Source organism: Mauremys mutica, chromosome 5 (assembly GCF_020497125.1).
Source record: "Mauremys mutica isolate MM-2020 ecotype Southern chromosome 5, ASM2049712v1, whole genome shotgun sequence".
Lineage (NCBI taxonomy): Eukaryota > Metazoa > Chordata > Testudines > Geoemydidae > Mauremys > Mauremys mutica.
In genome coordinates, this window is record NC_059076.1 from 27573388 (window position 1) to 27595457 (window position 22070).

A 22070-nucleotide genomic window follows, 5' to 3' on the forward strand; every position below is an offset into this window, starting at 1 on the left:
AGTTTCCACTTAATGGGAAAATCTGAGAGGTTTCTGGGGTATCTAAGGATAGGGATGGAGCATGTGCTGCTATAAGACCACCAATATTGGAAGAATCTTGCTTTTCTGTTGCCACATCTAGTCCTTGTTAGAATTGTAGTGGTGTGAGAAATTTGAAAAAAATTATGAGGGGACTAAAACTGTTAACCAAACATTTTTGAAGTAAAATGTTACTCTTGAGTTCAGTTGAGAGAGACAAAGTAGGTGAGGGAATACATTTTATTGGACCGTCTTGTTGGCAAAAGATGACAAGCTTTTGAACTGTGAAGTGTTCTGCGTAGTTCAAAAGCTTGTCTCGTTCACTAATGAAATATATTATTTTGTCCCACCAATATGCTTGTCCCAGGATGGCTACAACAATGCTGCAAACAAGTTCAGTTCAACTCTGTTGTTGTTTTATCCAAATAGATTCCTTTTACTCTACTGCCAGCGTTGAAAAGCTAGGATGAAACAATTGAGTAGGCTAAATTATCCTGAAAAACAAGTAATCAGTGTTATGCCTAGTACTTGATTTTGGTATTTCACAATTATTAAAACTCATTGGCTTCCAGCGAAAATGAGAAAAATAGCTTTTTCAGTTGTATTTCACTACTGTACTGACTGAGAGCCATCTCTAGGTGGTAAAGTCTTCACTGTATCACTGTAAAGACTTTCCAGTATTACAAATACAACTGAGTCAGGATATACAGTTACAATGTGGAGGTCAGACTATTTTCCTTCAAAAAGGGCTAAGGCCTTGAAACTGTCCAGAACGGGATATAGCCAACAGTTATGACTGCCCTGGGATGTGTACTTCACCCCTTTGTGCAGTGTAGTCCAGTAATTTATTAATGCATTCTTCTGATTCTTTTTTGCAATGATTTGTGGAAAGGATTGATTGAAGATATCTGTATAAGTTGGAATCTTTTGCTGATGCCTCTGTTCTTTTAGTCAGGATAATTTCCTTGAACATGCCAATGTTTTCTCCATGCTGGGCTAAGAACAAGATAGATTAGGTATGAATGCCTAATGATGTACAGACATAGATCTGCAAAATGCATGAGGTTAGCATGGCTCACGCAAATTATCTTTTTCTCCTCCTACATACCTCTAAGTCTCTGACACTTAGTGTTTTCAAAGAAAAAAGTGGAAAAGTTCACAGCTCTTCTAAGACCTACACTCTGACATGGTAGGTTTTTTTCCCCTGTTTAAATGGCTAAACTATAATTTTTCCCAAGAGATTGAATTTCTCAGGCCCACATGTTCTCTGCCTATGAAGTACTGAAGCAGACCTGCTTTGTTGGTTTTTTTTAAATAAAAGAAAATATAAAAGCTTTAGCATGGAGCACGTACGTTCCAAAAACAGACCCAAAAAAAACCCCTCTCTTAAACTGCCAGCTTGTATGGTTTGGCTTTGAAGTAAAGTGCACCTTTACCAGAAAGTGGAAGAGGGTATACCTGTATACATACACATGAGCTTTTTTGGTGGCTTGAGAGAAGGAGCTGAAAACAAACCCTAAGCAACCACAGATGGATCTCTTAACTCAATCATGCTGGCAAAGATCCAAGTGCTGGTTCAGATGACACATTTTATTGGCTAGAAACTGCCTCACACTGAAAGGGGCAAAAAATAAATTTTCCTCTGTGGGATAGCTCAGCGGTAGACTCTTGGCTCCTGCCCAAGCCCTCTGATGACATCTCCAACTTCAGTGGGGAATGGGGGGGAGAGAAAAATCTGTTTTTACCACTAAACATTCTATCATCCAGTGTTCCAAATTATACAGAAAAACAATCAGGCCAATGCTACCTGTCTTAAATATAGCTGTTGCTAGTTGGTTAATTAAACTGATGAAGCAAGGCTGCAGGGGAAACCCAAATATTACAAAGATAGCAGCAGGCAGTATAGCTAATCTCAAAGACTTTGGAGCTTTTGAGCTACATAAATCAGAGAGACTTTTTGAATAGCCTCATAAAACACAATGTCATTGCCATTCTCCTCACGATGTTTGGATTCTCCCTTCAGTGTACAGATCATTAGGAAACTTAGAAGCAATCAAGTAATGTGAGCCCAATGAAATGACTCATTCAATTCCTGGCTTTATAGGGAATACTGCATGTGTGGGAAGTCTGGCTGCTAAGTGGAGCCTTTCCTTAGAAAATCCTGGAAGATAGAGTGGGGCCAAACTGACCGAGAATACAAGTACCCTTTTATTTTGTACAGAATCTTTCATACAAATATCATCACAGAATAATCTACTGATTTAGGCCTAGATGTTGCACATGTTTCCCTGTGCAGGAGGAGACCAAGCAATAGAGACACAATACGGGGCAGTCATGCCAGGCTTACCTTTTCTAATACCTTGCTGTTATCCTTCTGCAGCTGTGTGCTTTCCCTCTACCATTGAATGATCCTGCTCTGCAGCTGTATGTTATGCTCACTGGTGACTGTGGGGGCATGACAGAAATGTGACCAGTGTTAGACAAGGGGGGAATGGCTGAGCGAAATCAAGAGAGCATCATAATTATAAAAGCCAGGAGGGCAGTTTTCAATTCAATCCAGAATAAACAGGGAGCCAGTGATGCTCTTTAAGAAGAGCAGTGATGTAGTTATGTTCTGCCTTTGTGTGAAGGTAAACAGAAGTATTCTCCATGTGCAGAGTTCTGGAAAGCTGGGACTTGTGGTGGCATAAGAGAAGGAAGTTACTCTTGTTAGTGACAATCGAGATGAAAGTGTGTTTTGAAATAACTGCTTCATTTCTACCTATTAGAAAAGGTCAGTGTATTTGTATGAACCATCTGAGACAAGGACAGGAATTTCACTACTTTGTTTACCACTGACTGGCTTTCTTCCTAACTGAAAAGCAGAGAACCATGGCCATCTTTCTCTGTGAATTCCCAACGCTGTTACAGGCAATTCTGTTTTTATTCCTAAGAATGAGAGAATAGTGAAGCCATTGGTTCTCTTTGATTATCTGACCTGAACTTTGTATATCAGTTACGGGCATTAGAGCAATCAGTGTAAAAATAGGATATTTTCCTTAATCGCCCAAACATACTGTCCCAACATGTTTTGTTTTTTTTAATAAGATTGCTAAAAAGTACATGGAAATGGTAAAGCCATGGAGAAAATGCTGATGTCAGAGGAAGGGAGGAAGTCAAAATAAGGGATAAAATATGTCATATGATTTAGTCACAGCTGGATAGCTAGCTGACTTTCTGCATTGTGGTCTGAATTATGGCATCATGTGGCTTTTTGTGGGTCTTGACAGTTTTTGTGATTATATTTACTTGTAGTGATTGACTTAAAAAAGAATTACAACAAAAACATCTTGGGGTGGCTTAGCCTCTTTAAAAGTGAGGGGGTCACAATACTGCCTTATTGCATATGTACTCTGCTTTGGTATGTTCTAGGTTCTGAGAAAATTCAAATAAAGAAGAGTTACAATTGAAATAGTTAGACCAGGCCTGCTACCTATCTGTTACATTTCTGGCAGAATCATATCGTTTAACTTCATGAACAGAAATATGAAACTAATTTAGGGAGATTGTGTATCACCACTTAGTTGCCCCTCTGCAGTTGCCTGGAGCCTTAACTAGTTGTCTTGATCATCCGCAGAGCTATACTATGACATGGTACTGAACTGTGAATGAGACAATTGCTATTCATTCACAAACTCTGAGTAGTTCTCAAAGGAGCATCTCTTAAGGTTTGCGTATAGGCCACTAGTAGTAAAAGCAGGAAGAGGGAAATGATTACCACTCTGGATCCAGAACTGCACTAATATAAATCTGGTTCATAGATGCTCCGCAGTGGCTGGCAGGAGGTCCTATTAATGAGGGACAGATAAAAGGAGGCCAGAAGTCAGCATTAAGGTACTTAATGGGTCTTAGTGGGTGTTTCTTTTCAAATGAATGGGTCTACAAAGAGATTACATAATTGGATCTGAATACTTTCTGCAAACAGGGCATAGAAATTTATTTCATACAAGCAAAATGGTTGTGATTCTGCAAAAACAATGCATGTTCTAGAAACATGTAAAAGAAATATAGGCGTGTTGTCACTGATCAAATTGACACTGTGTTGCAACATATAAAATGGGAAAGGAATAATTAGACACTATTTTACTGCTATTGTATCTTGGACTGAACAATAACTTCAGTCAGATGTTTCCATAATCCAAAGAGGAGGCATTTTTACCACATTTTGCCTTCGCGTGTGCAAGGATGATCAGCAGGAGTTGTGTGCATATCTCCAAAAACAGAATATGGCTCTTACTGGATTGTTTATGCTGAAGTACTCAAACCAGATTCTTTCCTGACTTATGCCGATTGATTTAAATCAGGCTGTAAATTGGATAAGAATGTAACACTCTCTCTGGGAACTGAGGGCACATCCCTAGTCCCATTAAAGGAGACAAAACTGTGTTTAACTAGAATGTGACCAATATGGTCTCTGCTATTCAAAACCTGTATCATCCAACTATGTTGTGCACGGTTGGTGTTGTTTCTTTCATGACAACAAATTATCTAAGCCACTTTATACAGCTAAGCCTCCCTGACAACTAGCACTATTCAACAACAAAAAGCTAACAAAGAAACCTCACTGCTTCCATTTTTAATCTTATTTTTGTGTTCAATATCTTGGTGACACGTTAGTACCTCGGCCTGCTGCCAACATGCTGCTACTCTATAACAATCCACTGCTCAGTCTCCATACCACAGAGTGGGAAAAATGCGTGTGGAGTAGGGGAGGGGGAAGAATCACAAAAGAGAAAGTTAAAAGATAAATTCAATGCTCAAGCAAATTTGGATGAAATATATTGGTAGGAAAATACCATTAAAGAGACACCGTCAAGTCAAACTTGTCTTAAAATGTAAGTTGTGATGTGTAAAAACGTATTTAAAAGCCTTAAACCAATAAACATCTGAATAATTTTTTTTTAAGAAAACAGACAGAACAGTTCAGTTTCTTAAACATTCCCCTGTAGTGTTGGTAATCCAGATATTGCAGCTTTGTGCTAGTGCATGAAGCTGATTATTTTGTTTTCATGGCTCAAACTTTTAGAAATGCAAACAAAGTAAACAAATTGCATAAACAATGAAAAACCAACTAGAATTTCAGAAGTCTGTGATTTTAATAATCTTAAATTCTGTTTCATATAGGTAGTGATGCATTTTGGTTTGTTTGTTTGAACACTTGATTACTAACTTGCCTTAGTTCCTTCTAGACAAATGAACAATTTCTAAGTGGTTATACCTGGGAACATGTTGTTTCAGGTTTTGGGTGTTTTTTACTGGGAACAAGTTGTATTGAACTAAAAGTTTTCAACAGCTTCTGGTTGGGTTAGTTCCTTGCCTGGAGTCATTTTTCCCCTTTCCACCTCTCTGCTTGAAATGCTCCTCAGTTCCAGCATGTATTCCTTAGGGATCTTAACTCCTCACAGCTGGTTCTGGATCTGAGAGCCAAGCCAAAGCCAATATGGGATAGATATGTTGGCTGGGAGCTCATATCCATTTAGTAATCACCCAATGACGAGCAGGATGCAATGGGTGGTGGATGGCACTAGAGAGGCTTCAGGAAAGAAGGAGGGGAGTGCTTAGATCTTTCTGTGGTATTGAGGATGGATGGGGAAATTGCAAGTGAGCAGTCTTGTCAGATGTTGGTGCGCATGTTTGGGAGAATGGAAGCTGTGTACTAATTCAGTCATAATTTCTCTATGCAGTTCCACAAAAATGGTTTTTAATCATCCAGCATGGTGTAATAGTTAAACCACAAAGGTGTTTTCTGTAGTTCCTTCCTCATCATTACTAATTGGTATGACATTTGTCTGTCAATATAAGCCTTCTCTTCTAATGAGCAGTTTGTTCCTGCATGAATTGTTAATAGATGCTGAAGATGTAGAAGTGTTTGTGGCATATGGAACCTCAAAGGGAAATATCATGTTGCAAACCAAAAACTGCAACCTGCACTGTGCATGAATCTAGGATCAAAAGCAGACTGATGAGGAAGGAAAAAAGATTTTAGTAGTGAGAACTCCAAGAACATAATCTAACTCCCCTTGAAACTAATAAGTAGACTCCCATAGACTTGGCTGCTGACCACTTTTGAAAATCAGGTCACCTACCTAGGAACCAAAGTGAGCATTTAGATATCTAATTTTTGACCTCCATTTTTTTTAATGTTGAAGTTAGTAACTTTCATACATGATTATTTTAACTGAAACATTAAGCTAATTTGGGTATGCATTGTTTTTTCATAACAAAAACTAGAAATGGGAAAAAAATATTCACTTATGTAGTCTGTCTATGTCCCTTGAAATGCATAATTGTTCTCTAAAGTACATCCTCCAGTACCTGTCCAGCCCAATTCAGTGACTGGATTTCCATCTCTTCCTTGGTTGAGAAGCTGACAGTCTAATTGTTCCCAGAATTAGAAACTTTTTCCTGATTTCTCTAGTGTAAACTTTTCTTTACTTAAAGACTTTTTTTTTAAAGAGTCCCCCCACCCATTTTTGTTCTTAATTTAGAAATGCCAGAATTGTCAATGATGATGGATTTTTTTCCCCCCAGGAAGAGATTTTTTTGGGGGAGCTCAAGATTTGAGCATTGTGTGCTGCTGCAATTTTTAATTGAATGACATGGGTGTTGAATCTGACATATGGACTTCCTAATGAACAATTGGGGGGAAAAGGCATTGGAGATAAAGCGATTTTAACAAGGTTTTTAGTCTACCTCTAAATATCATCATCTTCTTTAAATCTCTTACTTTGTGTGAATTCATGCTCTCATTAGTCCTCCAGTGGCCATAGTCTTCTAGGATAGACATGACTCAGATTTATAATGTAAAGGCAAAAAACTATGAAGAGAAAACAACCTTTTTGTCAAAAATCTTTTAGGCCTTTATTATAGTTATAAAGCAAGGGTTCTCAAACTGGGGGTTGGGACCCCTCAGGGTGTCATGAGGTTCTTAAATAGGGGGGCTGTCAACCTCCACCCCAAACCCCACTTTGCCTCCACCATTTATAATGGCGTTATAAATTTAAAACTTTATATATTTAAGGGGGGGGGTAGCACTCAGAGAATTGCTATGTAGAAGGGGTCACCAGTAAAAAAGTTATAAATAATAACAAAGGAAAAGACGACTCAAGCCCAGTGTTGTTTGGTTTGGTTTGTTTTTTTCCTTAGCGGGTTAACTTTATTTTCCATCCCATTATTTTTTGTTTACTCTGTCTCTAAGTGAGTCTCTGTGAAAGGGAAAACCTCAGATATCAAGATCTAAGCAACTATGGCAGGGACAGAAGACACCAAAGCCTTGTCTAGACAAAGCAATTGTGGTTTAGCATGTGCTAAACTGATCAAATGAAAGCTTAGGGATGAATGGGCAGTGAGGAAAGAGTGTGCATGCACAGAGATGGAGCTGTTGGAGAAGCTGAAAAGGAGGGAAACTCCTTGGAAGAAGGGATGGTGGACTGACAAAGGGAAAGCGCTTGCGGGATAGGTGTGGTGAATGTGTAGATAAACACCACTGGTTTTATTTTGCTTTCCATGCCAACCACTGCACATGACAAATGCCATGTTTATTAGCAAAGTGGAGAGAAGAATTTTATTTAGGAGTGAGTTGAATGACGCTCTGATGCATCTGCAATTTTTATAAAATAAATGACACATTTTCCTACCCACCTCACGAATAGTGAATGTGTATGATACTCCATCTCTTCCTCCTATCCCCTTTGGCTATCAAGCCAGTGGGCTACCAGCTAGAATACCAAAAGCTAAAGTTATTCAAATAGATAATGTGTGCAGTTAAGGAAAGGTCTTAAATAAATGCCTATTACACATTGCAAGAAGTGTCCTGGACCAAACTGATTTGTGGTTGGACCTATCCCTGAGAATACTATAACCCTTGTACTTCCAGCTTTGAAACAGATCAGAATTTTTTTCTAAAGCAAGAAGATGCTGTGGTGTATCAGAGATAGATGGTCTTTGAGATAATTGGGGCCTAAAATGTTCAGAATGTCATGGATAGTAATTAACATGTTAAATTTGATATGGGGGGGGAGAGATGCTGAAGAGGGTATGGAGTAGAGGTTGTTCAGCTAGAAGACATCTGATCAGAAACACTTGGCACTGAAACACCTTTGAAAACTATTTTGTTTGGACTTTAGTATACTGTTGAAATAACCAAAAAAAAGGAGGGGGGGGCAGAATTTGTGCCAAGGATAGAAGAAGTTTTAATATCAAGGTGTGTGTGTGTGTGTGTGTGTGTGTGTGTGTGGTTTTAAGGCAAGTAAAGATTCTAATGCAAAAGTTAATAGAGAGAGAGATAGCTAAAGCTAAAATAGACCAGATTAATACAAAGCGTAGAATATAACAGTTGCCAATAGCAACCACTGTAAAACTGCAAAATACTTCACATTGTAACCCCCATTTTTCATACATGTATAGTCTTTCAGAACATTCATCACTTGAAGTAAAATTTACCCAGGATGTATCTGTCTGAAGATTTTAATTTTTGTAAACGTCTGAGCAAATTTCCTCCAGCCATTATTGAAGTAGGGAAAATTATGAGAAATGAGGTTTTTTTTGGGTTTGTTTCTAATCGCACTTTTTCCCCCCCAATAGAACTATAACAAAAATGCTTGCAATTTGGCATAGATGTATGTAATTAAACAATTGAGATTGCTAAAACATAAATACTAGAAGTGTCCATCCCAAGATCTGCATGCCCTTTCCAGGAGTTGAGACTACCAATAATCAAGTTATATTGAGCCTCTTAAATCAAGTGACACCTTTCCATACAACCATAATGCAACCTATCGCTTAATTATATCATATTCACAAATAAACCTGTCCACCTCTTATCCTGTACCCTCCCCAAATGTTTGAGAGAAAATGGGGGACCATGGAGCATACATGTATTCTGAAGCGGCGGGCTCTCACAGCAGCAACCTCTCTTCTCTGTTGAAGCAGTCCCTGCTCAGGCAGATGTTTATCAACCTGTTCATCGGGCATCTGTTAAGATGGAAGCAGATATTAAAGCCATTTTAATTTTAACAAATATTCCCATTACTTGTGTTGGGTGAAGCTTCACTGGTGAGAGTAACATTGGGAGTCCACACTGAAGGTCTTTCTAATGCCATTTTGAGCTCTGAACAGGTCTGAATGTAGTGTTTAAAAACTGTTGTTGCTGCAAGAGCCTTTTCTACAAAAGAGTGTTAATGTTGCAGCAATGGAAGGGAACATTTAAAAATCTCCCTAGTGTACACAAGGCCTCGCACCCAATGACACTTTTATCTTAAGGTTTCATACTGCCATCCATCACTGTATTCTTCATTTTATGTGGCAGACACACGGATACTAAAGGGCACATATGAGGGTCTCTGCAGGACAAGTCTCTTCCATTTTTATATTTCCTCCTTTATGATAAAATGGCTCTGCATTTCTGTAGTAACGTCCAACCAAGGGTGGCTCAGCAGTTTACTGGGCAGCCTTAACATCTCATTTTTTTTTTTAGTTCATACAATTTGTGTTTCTGCAGGGACATGACGGAAAAAACATTTTCAGCATAAAGGCTAAATGAACTCTGGTTCACACAGTACTGAAGTCTGTGCATTTAAAAATTGATTTGTTTTCCATTTAAGTTAATGAGACTACTTGTGGAAAAAGGACCTACTAAATGAGAGGAAGATATCTCTGGGAAAGGTGTGTCTAGGATTTAGACAATATGCAGCAGGTAAAGATGATAAGGGGGCATGAGAGTAAGGTAGAGGCAGCTGTGATTGCAGAAGTTAGTAGTTACTCCAAGCAGTCCCAATGTTGGTATCAATCACTTGTACATTGGCAATCACAGGTGATTTCCATCGAAAACAATCTGGCCCTCTGTGGCTAGTGTAGTCGCTATAATTCCAGATGTTTCTGAGATGTGACATTTTATATTTTTTCTAAATTATCTTTTTATTGCAAAGATTGAAGGGCCACCACAGTGTCGCAGCTGCTATGTCAAGTAACTTACTTAAACTGGGTTTCATCTAGAAGAATCAGAGGTATTCTGGACTGAGAGGAGCGGGGGAAATAAGATTTTCTGGAGGCTGGACACCTACAGTAACTTGCTTTTATCCTTATTTACTATGCTCTGAAAAGTGATGATCTTGGCAGTTATAATTTATCTTATTTCCACTATTAGACTATAAGATGAGGCTGAATGATGGTTTAGACCTTTATCTGGTTTTTATATCAGGCTTTCCTTGACCAATGACAAGAACTGATGGAGTAGGGTGATACATATTAAATATTAAGACTGTTAAAATATTACAAATATTTTTGGAGTGGCATTTTACAAGTACTTCTACACAAAGGAGACCTAAATTACTAAAAGGATGTGACTCAAGGACCTGGGAACTATTGTACTTCTGCCACAAGTCAACTGAGAAACAAGATTTCCTGACTGGACTATTGAAACATTCTAGAGGTGATCTGTCACCATGGTGACTCCTCAGGGCGCATTCTCTGTACTTGTGAATGGATCATTCTAGAATGGAAGTCACTCAGTGACAGGAATGTTGATTGAAACTGCAGCTGAGGTTTTTGTGGTGCTTGCTTTGGAATGGGCTAGAGTTGTGCCAGTTTCTCAGAGTGAATCAGTATGACCCTTAGCTTCTGTCATCCCATTGTAGAAATATACTAGAGTGGTTCTGACAGGAAGGTCTGACTGAAAATACTGGCGTACAAGTTCTGGTGCTGCAAACAAACAACCGTAAGTGATGGTGAGAGAAAGAGGGTATGCTTTCTTGGATTATAGCTATTTAGTGTTTTGTCGATTTTGCAGATGAGAGATTTCATGGCCATCAATTTTCTTGTATAATATTTATATTCATATTGTGTAGATAAGTGATTAACATTATATTACCTTATTTGTCACCGAATGATTTTTACTTTTGATGTAGTAAACACAGACAGCCCAAGTATTTTGCTATCTATAAATTAGAAAATACACAAAAGGATATAAATGTGAAGAAGAGGGGAGGGAAGGACAAGGTAACGGACAGCTGTGAGTGTGCAAGTTAGTAGTCTCAACAGTCTTAGTGTTTAAAAATCAGGAATCACAGGTGGTCAACATGCTAACTGATGGCAGTAATTTGTAAGCAATAAGGCAAAGTTAGGCTTTAAAAAGACAAAGGGGATAGGATAGCGGCTTTGCAATTTTTGAGTGTGATAATTTCCCAAATATTCTCATGAGAGAAACAACAGCTTGTTTCTGAGAGAAAGGGGACAGGCAAGTGACTAAGGCTGGACAGCATCCTTGGCTGGTCAAAATAGGGGCCATAAGGGTCTGTTTGGGTTACCTTTGGGACATGCTCAATTACAAGGAGTTGGTTCAGGAGGCAACAGAGACAGACACTCTGCCTTGAGGAGATAACAAACTGGGTGCAGGTGAGAGTGTAAGTGTCAATAGAAAAAGCATCAAACTTAGTTGTGGACTGAACTAATACTTGTGGGTGATGTTTGACACATCCTCATGTCATTCTAATTTGTTAAATCAACAATTAAGTCATTATTAGAGGGCAAAATATTGGTGGTACAATACTTGTTTCAAACCAAGGCCCCAATCAAGCAGGTTGCTTCTTATGGGCAGATCCTGGTGCCTGGGTGAAGTCTCATTGAAACCAGGGCCGGCTCCAGACCCCAGCACGCCAAGCAGGCGCATGGGGCGGCATTGTCCTGGCAGGGCGGCATTTGGCTCCGGCGGACCTTCTGCAGTCATGCCTGCGGGAGGTCCACCGGAGCCCCGGGACGAGCGGACCTGCCGCAGGGACCACGGGACCGTCCGCAGGCATTTCTGCCCCGGCCGCGGGACCGGGGAAGGGCGGCGCGAGCGGCGCGGCGCCCTGCTTGGGGCGGCGGAATTTCTAGAGCCGCTCCTGATTGAAACTAACTGGTCCCTGCACCGATGTGCCTGTGCAGAGCGGCTTATGGGATCAGGGCCCTTGATAGCTAGTTTTCCATATAAAATCTTGGGATGGTCAGCACTACTTATTTTGGTCCTATGTGGATTGTATTGTAATGGCTCACATCTGTAGCCAAGATGGTTGACAAGTCTGTCTTTGACCCACCTACTGTAAAAGCATCCTCCGAGCCAGATGTTACATATTTCAAATGCATCATTGCTTTCTGATAGCTGTGCTCTATATTTAAGCTCAGTTAAAACAGATTTTGAAGCAGCATGTCCTGAACAAGTTTCCCCTTGCAATGACAACTGCATGACTTGCAGCATCAATCACTGCGGCAGAATTCATACGTCTTCCCAAGGAGCATATACTGCACCACAGAACGTGCATATTTTTTTTATGCTTCATGGAACACTTGTTTCTCAATGGGATCTTATATTTTAATTTACTTGGTGTCACAATAGTCACTAAATCAAGGATACTGACTCCTGATGTGAGTGAGGATCCCATTCCCTGACTCATGTCTGGTGATTGGGGCCAATGAATAGACCTCAGTGTCTTGAGAACTGCTGGGTGTCACACTTTTTATTACATCCAATTGTAATCCTCTATTTAGGAGCTCTCCTGTATGCTGCATAATGAATGACCCTATAAGTACCAGATGGGAGAATAGCTTGTTGGTCAGTCTTTTTACAGCCCTCACCATATTTGCAATTTTCTTGAATACATTTGTTTTCTGAACTTACTTGACAACTTTAAATGTTTGTTTTATTACACTGGCAAACAGTTTGCTATGAGTGTTTGATGCACAACATTCAAAACTCTTACTGTGTTGGTGAGCTGTGGTTCCATAAATAATTATATTGTTTCTTTTCCATGATTACATGAGCAAAATTCTCATCCTAAGGAGAAGCCAATGTTTCAGACGCATGTAAAAGATAAACAGCAGTATTATGTCCCTTTAGAACACTTAAAATGTTTTCCTTTCTAGACCACACACTTCTTGCCTGAGACACGATTCCTAGAAAATTAAACCACTATAAGATTAGTTGGATGGGTACACAGTTTAAATTCAAATGTTATCAGATCACATTTTATGGAAAGTAATTGCCTGTATGTTCCTGGTTGTAAACAGCATGGTCAGATTCTCATCTTGCTTATTTAATTGCTTTTGTGTCTGTGCTCTTGAGAACCTTATTCCCCCTGTTATGTTAAGTAAGCAATGTCCCATGACACACAAAATACAGTATATCAAGTGCATTGCATTAACTCATCACTAATATTCTCTCATCGCTGCAGTAGATGATACTGTGTTTGTCACCAGAGTTAAAAGGAATTGTCAGCATCTTGACTGACTTCTTCAGTCTTTGTGCCAGAGCTCTGGTGAGGGGTTTGGGGAATTGAGTTCCTCCTGTTGTTGTTTTAAAAAAGTGTCCCTTTCTATACAAACTATACCAGATGGAGTGCAAGTACTCACATGTAGTAGTTTAACATAATCCCCTTTCTTCAGAAGCTTTTTCCAGGACTTTTAAAAAGAATTTCAGCCTTTGCTGGCATTTGAAAACTATGCAGATCTTTTGTTTACACCAAACCTTTCCATCCATTCTGTACCTGAGGGGGGGGAAAGGGCCTATGAGCAAGGTTTATTATTATTGAACGAGGTAGACTATTACATAAGCAAATTAAAATAAACTGTGTGCTTTCACCATTCTATATCATAAGTCATACACTAAAAATACAGTTCTGCCTCCTTTTAAGAGATGAATTAAAGTGGTTAGTCCAGTGAGGGTTAGAAATGAAATTTAGAAGAACAAAAATCATAAAATTTCAGACAGTCTACTTTGAAAAAATGTAAGAGGGCCTTGGACAAAAGTGCCTGATCTGTGACATCATTTCATTGACTGCAGTGGAGTTGTGAAAGGGGCAAATTTGGAGCCTAGACTTAATTTTTCTCTTCAGATATGTGCAAAGCATAAATCTTTGGGAATTGCATTATTACATTTTGCATGTGTAAGAGGCTTAGACACTAAGGAAGGAGAGAAAATATTTGGCAGTATTTCTCAAGCTGTGACCTTTCATTGAGTTCTTCAGATCCCCTCCTGAAATATTTTACAAAACAAGCAGTCAGGGTTTGGACCCAAGTGGGAGAGATGTTTCATAAAAGGATTCCGCTTTGAAATTATGTATGGATTAGAAAAGCTGGAGAACCATTTATTCAGTATCATGAAAAGTAGTGTAAGTAGAAGAAATGGGATAAAATTGAGAGGATAAATGTAAGATGAATATCCAGAAAAAGTTTGTAATCATGTGTCACAAGGTGCCTGGCTCTTTTAAGGGGAATGGGGGCTAGCCCCACCTATGCCATAATAAGCTGTTTCACAGCCTGAGGGGGTAATATTAGCCAGATCAGCACCTGGCCTTGTATTTATTTAAGGTGGGGGGGAAGCTGAGTGAACGCAGGAGAATAGCTGCAGGAAGCAGGTTAGGCTACTGTGGGAGGCCCTGAGGTAGGGCCTGCAAGGGATGGGAGGCTGTGGGAACCTGCTAGGAAAAAGGGCTTCTATGGAGAAAGTTCTGGGAGGCAGTGCTCAGTTCGAAAAACAAAGAACACTAGAGCCTGGGAACAGGGGCAAAAAGCAGGGAACTCTAGTGAGGAGTAGACTGAGAGAGATTCTAGGGAAAGCAGTTGGAGTCAGTACTCTGTAACAGAGCAGGTAAAAACTGAAAGCCAGCCCAGGGGGGCGGAGAACTGAACTCCAAAGGAAGGCTGAAGAGTAGCCCAGCAAGGTCCAAAGAAACTTTTAGATGGATTCAGTTTGGGACCTTTAGTTGAACTTTTGTAACACATGCAGAAGTGTCCCCCACCCTCAGCCCCCCGCTCATGAGACTGACCTTGAAAGGGAACCTGACCAGAGTGCTGGGCCGTAGCAGTTGCAGTCTGTGGCAGAACCAGAATGGCAGACAATAGGAAGTGTTAGTTTGTAAGAACCTCTGCAATGTTGCATCATGAAATAAGGGGGTGCTTCCCTGGTGGTGATTTCCCCAATACACAGCCTCCATTAGACTACAGAATAGACTCCCAATGTAATCTGTTTGGGTCATAGTGCCACAAGACAAAACACTAGAAAATATATAATAATGATAAATCTTGCAGTGGTAGGGGATGGGGTAGGATCTACAGATACCCTGCCCAAGGCCTACTCCACCTGTAAGCTTGATTTACAATTAAATATTGCCATTGGCTAAGGATAAGACAACCCTGGCCTCAATATGAGGAGATAACTGGCTCTGTGGATGAGGGGAAAGCAGTGGACAAGTTATTCCTTGACTTTAGCAAAGCTTTTGTTATGGTCTCCCACAGTATTCTTGCCAGCAAGTTAAAGAAGTATGGGCTGGAAGAATGGACTATAAGGTGGATAGAAAGCTGCCTAGATCATCGGGCTCAACGGTTAGTGATCAATGGCACCATGTCTAGTTGGCAGCTGGTATCAAGCGGAGTGCCCCAAGGGTCAGTCCTGGGGCCGGTTTCTCATTAATGATCTGGAGGATGGTGTGAAGTGCACCCTCAGCAACTTTGCAGATGACACTAAACTGGGAGAAGTGGTAGATATGCTGGAGGGTAGGGATAAGATACAGAGGGACCTAGACAAATTAGAGGATTGGGCCAAAAGAAATCTGATGAGGTTCAACAAGGACAAGTGCAGAGTCCTTCACTTAGGATGGAAGAATCCCATGCACTGATACAGACTAGGGACCGAATGGCTAGGCAGCAGTTCTGCAGAAAAGGACCTAGGGGTTACAGTGGATGAGAAGGTGGATATGAGTTGACAGTGTGCCCTTGTTGTTAAGAAGGCTAACAGCATTTTGGGCTGTATAAGCAGGAACATTGCCAGCAGATTGAGGGATGTGCTCATTCCCCTCGAATCGGCATTGGTGAGGCCTCATCTGGAGTACTGTGTCCAATTTAGGGCTCCACACTACAAGGATGTGGAAAAATTGGAAGGAGTCCAGTGGAGGGCAACAAAAATAATTAGGGGGCTGAAGCACATGATTTATGAGGAGAGGCTGAAGGATTATTTAGTCTGCAGAAGAGAAGAATGCAGGGGGATTTGATAGCTGCTTTCAGCTATCTGAAAGGGGGTTCCAAGGAGGATGGATCCAGATTGTTCTCAGTGGTACCAGATGACAGAACAAGGAGTAATGGTCTCAAGTTGTAGTGGGGGAGGTTTAGGTTGTATATTAGGACAAACTTTTTCACTAGGAGGGCAGTGAAGCACTGGAATTGGTTACCTTAGAGGTTTTTAAGGTCAGTCTTGACAAAGCCCTGTCTGGGAAGATTTAGTTGGGGATTGGTCCTGCTTTGACCAGGGGGTTGGACTAGATGACCTCCTGAGGTCCCTTCCAACCCTGATATTCTATGTGTGACATTGCGGTCTATATAGTTTTATTCACTCATTAGTATATTTTTATATAATGTAACTGGAATATGCTTCATGCAAAAGGTCTTTTGTAAAGTATCATTACAAAGCTTATTGTCTACTGAGTGTGGTCATTCTATTTGTATAAAGGTATCACTCTTGTATCTGAAACTAGAAATATGAAATATAACTCTGAGGGCCTATTGCAGTTATGCAAAGTGTGGGCTATTAATGTTGGTTTGGAATCTTAATGGCTCCCATCAACCAGGACAATTGACTCTGTTGCAGGCAAGACTTCCTGTGAGTCAGGCTACGGGGAATGAAGGCTTGGGAGCTTACAGTGACATGTGATCGTGTCACATGAATTGGAATCCATCTTTAACCTGGTGCTTTTCCAGTGAGGGGGGCGGAGGGTGGAAACCCAGAGAGAGACAAAGGATTCCCGCCTTATGCAAAAGATATATAAAGGGGTGGAACAGAACAAAGTGGAGAGAGCTATCATGAAGCATCCCCTAGCTACCACCAGAGCTGGAACAAGAGCTGTACCAGGGGAAAGAATTGTGCCCAGGCCTGGAAAGTGTCCAGTTTGAGGAAAAAACTTACTGAAGCATCTCTGAGGGTGAGGTTATCTGTATTCAGTTTGATTAGACATAATTTACGCATTTTATTTCATTTTGCTTGGTGACTTACTTTGTTCTGTCACTACTTGGAACCACTTAAATCCTACTTTCTGTATTTAATAAAATCACTTTTCACTTATTAATTAACTCAGAGTATGTATTAATACCTGGGGAAGCAAACAACTGTGCATATCTCTCTATCAGTGTTCTAGAGGGCAAACAATTTGAGTTTACCCTGTATAAGCTTTATACGTGGTAAAATGGATTTATTTGGGTTTATACCCCATTGGGAGTTGGGCATCTGAGTGTTAAAGACAAGAACACTTCTTTTAGCTGCTTTCAGGTAAACCTGCAGCTTTGAGGCAAGTAATTCAGACCCTGGGTCTGTGTTGGAGCAGATGGGAATGTCTGGCTCAGCAAGATAGGGTGCTGGAGTCCAGAGCTGGCAGGGAAGACAGGGGTAGAAGTAGTCTTGGCACATCCAGTGGCAGCTCCCAAAGGGGTTTCTGTGATGCAACATGTCACACTATGATTCAATCAGGGACATAAGGTTTAGGATGGGCTTGCTCATTATGGCTATATTTCCAGGAGAGTGCTAATAGCAGAATTATTGATAAATGGGAAGTATAATCCAGTGGTTTAAAGCACTTACTTAGGATACAGGAGAATGGGGTCCAAGTTCATGTTCTGCCACAGACTTCCTATGTACCTTTGGGCTAATCACTTAATCTGAGTTCATCTGTAAAATGGGGATAATTAAGTGTCGTCTCACAGGGTTATTGTCAGGATAAATATATCCATGATTAGGGGTGGTCAAATATTATGATAATAATAGGTAGATATTAGAATGTGCCAGCTATGCTGCATATGATGACAATAATATCTTGGAGGGAAAAAAATAAGAATGTTTTTTCTTACCCATGTTTAAGTTACTGAAACAATGTTTTTCAAATAGGACCAGAAAGTCTTTTAACCCAACCAGATTTTTTTAATGTTTGTTTTTCTTAAAAAGCAGTGAATTTCAAAACAAATATCGGTTTTGCTTAAAACATGAATGGACATAATTGTGTGAAAACTCCTGGAAAAAAATATAATCTCCAAAAGGAATCAATAAGTAAAGGCTTGGAAAGGGAGAAGATATTATACACAGTTTCAAAAAACAATCAACAGAAAGATTAGACCAGTGTTAAACATTGATTTAAAAAAAAAACAAAAAAAACCCAAACTATTAAGCAAAAACCGACACATAGCTAAGAGGCTCTATGGGTAACTCCAACTACGCCACACCCAAATAAGTCAGGGAAGGAGGAAGTTACAATATTATAAATTTATAAAAGGGAATGTAATCACCCAAGATACTAAAATTGCTGAAGCATTAAATGAATATTTCCATACACATTTGCAAGAGAGAGAACCTTTCTGACCATGCAGCCTAAATTAGGATCACTGAGGCAGACGTGATAAGAGAGGTCGAAAATTCAGAGCCAACCAGTCTCCAGGATTAGGTTATTCCAGAGCAGTTAGCAGCAGTAGGCAAATGAAGAACGAGTGTGAATAAGGGCCCAGTATAGTACAAATATTGTAATACTATTGAAAAAGTTAGAAATATAACCCAGAAAACTGAAGGCCCATCAAATAATGCCTGGGAAATGTGAAAAAGACAATGTTTTAGATTGCACATATTATTGTTTTCCAGATGGATAGAGACCAGGTTTATAAGGGCAGGATCTCATACTAACCTTATTAAAAGAATAGTGGGTTTTTTTGGATAGTCATTTGTGATTTACATGTCAATTATTAGGAATTATAAGTACAGACATTATAAACAATATGGGAGGGTTCTGATCATCGGCAGGGAAAAAGGTGTTGCATTGTGTGTAAGCATGTCAGAGAATATCCTTTTGATAAACTGTTTGACTTGTGTGTTTGAATGTTTCACCTACAGTCAGCCCACTAATCCACCTCTGCCAAAATTACTTCAAACATGACAAAGTATCTTGCTTAAAAATGAGGAGGGGGACCCACAACCCATCCTTCTTTTAATAAAATACACTATGGTGTGGAATGGTACAAAGCTCTGTGTAGGTCATTGCAAATGACTGTCAACTTTTCCACTTAATGCATCCATCCCAAACTTCTGTCAATACAACCATGAAGCCACAGTGGAATATATTCATTCTATCTGACACAAAATATGTGTATACATATAGACACATTGTGTCAAAGTCAGACCTGATGGTTCTGGAAGGCTGGTTGAAGCAGGCATATCAGTCTTAAAATGGTTAAAGCTCTGTTTCCTATGAATGGAAAGGGGTTACCTTAGGTTAATTATGGACACCTGAGTCTAAAGAAGGGCAGCCTGTGACCTTTAAAATCCTCTTGCAGAGAGAGAGAAAGGAGGCAGAGGGATGAAAAGCAAGCTGTAGAAGGGTTGTGTGCAGTCAGGCTTCACTTGGATAAAGAGCTTTTTGCCCTATAAGGGGAAATCTTGTTTGTCTATATTTGGAAAGGGGGGCTTGGTTCCTACCATAGCTGGGGCCAAAGTGATTTACAGAGGGTTGCTTGTGATTGGTAGCCAGCATAAGAAGAGGCAGTACTCTAGTAGCAGGGATTCTTAAACAAACATACATTCCATTCCTAAAGCCTATCCTGTAAATATTGTAAATAAACCAACATGAAGTATTAAATCTCTGGAGTGGGACTGATTTACCTCAAACCCACTCAATGCCAGAGGGAGAAACACTGAGCCCTAATGTGAGAAAAAGGTGCATTGTTACAACACATAGAAATGAAAGAAAATAGGCTGTATGAACACTGCGTTCATCCCACTGTAGTTAACCACAAGCTCAAAGCTTGAGTGGTTTGTCGTATTGTCAGTCTCTATAGATAGCTATAAAATGGTATATTTTTCTGTGCTGTTCTTTATTCTTAAACAATGGTTATAAGAATCATTAAATTAATATTCATATTCATACACTGAAATTAAAAAGTTCTGCACATATTTTTATTTTTACCCAGCAGAGCATTACTTATGCAATGCTATGGGTTTTGCAGTTATAAAGTAGTGTTTAAAACTACAGCTGGTTGTCACAGTGCATGAGGGCTGACCACAGGAAGCTGAAGACCCTGAGGCCATTTAATAAGTTGCCAAAGCTCCTTTTGGGCTGGGGAAAGGCATTTGAATGTTGTTTAAATAGATTTTTTTTTCAGTAGAAATAAACCTTTAAAGCTTCCAAATGACCATGAGGACTTTTTTCTTTGGAGGGCAGAATTCAAGATAGCCTCTGCTGGCAAACCCATTTTGAAGATTTAGAATTTTTAATTTAAAAATGAAAATAAAACCCTTAAAGCTCAGTAAGTGATGGTAGGGGATTTCAACTTCCTGAGCTTTCTCCTCCTCCTCCCGCCCCCACCCCCTGTTAAGCCTAGATAGCAACCAGAAGCAGTATGTTTGTGTGAGGAGGGGACATTGGATTGTCAGCCAGTATCTCACCAAGGTGACTGAGGCTTCTTACTTCACAGCCACCTGCTGGTTAGCTCAACTTACCAGCTATTGACAAGACATTGTTCTCCATTCTTGCTGCTTAGCACTGTGAGGCTAAAGAGTGTGACTGACTGAAAAGAGAAGTTTTTAATTCCCCCCAGAGTCTGTTTTTCCTTTAGTGGTTTTGGGATGACATTGGTACTGTGCTAAGATGAATCTGCTAACTGCCTGCAGAAACATCTCCTGTTGATCAATTAATGGAGCTGGCCTAGCACAGGTGCAACGGTATCACAAGGAACACAAGAAACTGATCTAAACATTTGCTAAAAGAAATCCTAAAAATTGGCACCTTGATGCCACACAGTGGAAGAGATGAGGAGCAAGTAACTGAGGACATATGGTGGAATGGTGTCCCTAGCCTCTGTTTGTCAGAGCGTGGACATGGATGGCAGGAGAGAGATCACTTGATCATTACCTTTTAGGTTCACTCCCTCTGGGGTACCTGGCATTGGTCACTGTTGGCGGACAAGATACTGGGCTGGATGGACCTTTGTTCTGACCCAGTATGGCCGTTCTTGTGTTCTAATCCTGGCCCCATTGAAACCAGTAGGGGGATGGTTCTCACCTGATCCATCCAGTTATACTTTGTTATACTTTGACAGTGTTGTGTCTGGAAGATATCTTGAAAAATAACATGAAAAATGATTGGTTTGAGCAAACCAGTTCAGATAAAATAACTGAACCTAACGCTTATGCAAACCTTAAACTAACCATTTTTATAGAAGCTTGAAGAGTTGTATGCTTTCTTTATTGTGTATTCTTCATTCTGGTCAGTTATGAAATAGCATACAAAAGGCTGTATATCTAGCCCAGCCAGATGCACTAATGTACTGTAAAATGTAATGATAAAACATGTTTTCATGACATCATCAGTCCAACTCTCCTGACCCTGAAGGTTAGGATAATTTTCCATTAATCTTCTGACTCTTCGGTTGCTTGGATAGCTGAATCCCAAACAACCCAGGATTTTAAGGTTGGCCTATTGTGATTAGTAGATTAAAAATTGTTCCTGTATTTTTAACAGTTTAAAAATGAGGTTGTAGACAGCTGTATAATTGCTCTAGTGAAATTCTACCATTCATTGGCAACATATATATGACATCCTATTGTTTTTTGTCCTTGCTTTCTGGAAATGGTGGGTGTTTTTGTTGTTGTGACAATGTCCTTTTCACAAAAGCTATTTTCCTGCTTTCAGTGATAAATGTAGATCCTTCACCTTTGGACATTTTGACTTGTTACCTTGAGTTTTTTTTGTCCAGCTGTCTCTGCCAGATATTGAGTCTGCTTGCTGAACTTTAAAGAGCCTCTGTTTATGAGTCTACAGATGTCTTTTCATTCCAGATAGTTGGATTGTTTGAGTAGGTCACCTGAGTTTCTTTCAGTGCTCATTGTGAGAGATCTGTGATTGGCAAGATATCATCTCTGACATTCCTATTTACATACTGTCTGTGACAACCTTGATTCATATCTACTTCCAGCCTTGGAATAAAATTGAGTGGATTTTTTTTTTGTAATTAGAGAGTAA

General features: G+C 39.9%; 1 protein-coding gene and 1 long non-coding RNA gene across 13 annotated transcripts in view; one reads left to right on the forward strand and one right to left on the reverse strand.

Moving 5' to 3' along the window:
- GRID2 (glutamate ionotropic receptor delta type subunit 2) overlaps positions 1–22070 on the forward strand; it is a 1103852-nt gene that overhangs the window by 160820 nt on the left and 920962 nt on the right. Inside the window, exon 1 of one of the 11 annotated variants that reach the window (XM_045017702.1) lies at positions 10597–10781. The exons of 9 other annotated variants lie outside the window; for them this stretch is intronic. The gene's annotated coding sequence lies outside the window, so the exon portion shown is untranslated. Of the gene's footprint in view, positions 1–10596; positions 10782–22070 lie in introns of those variants that run through there. One more of the 11 variants, XM_045017701.1, reaches the window with a different exon arrangement.
- LOC123370857 lies at positions 309–10468 on the reverse strand. 2 transcript variants are annotated; one of them, XR_006579594.1, is made up of 4 exons: positions 10410–10468; positions 8932–9030; positions 2366–2463; positions 309–1014 (listed from the first exon to the last, which is right to left on the reverse strand). It is a non-coding gene; the product is annotated as an uncharacterized LOC123370857 (long non-coding RNA). The 2 variants fall into 2 exon arrangements; XR_006579595.1 differs by having other exon boundaries at positions 10031–10447.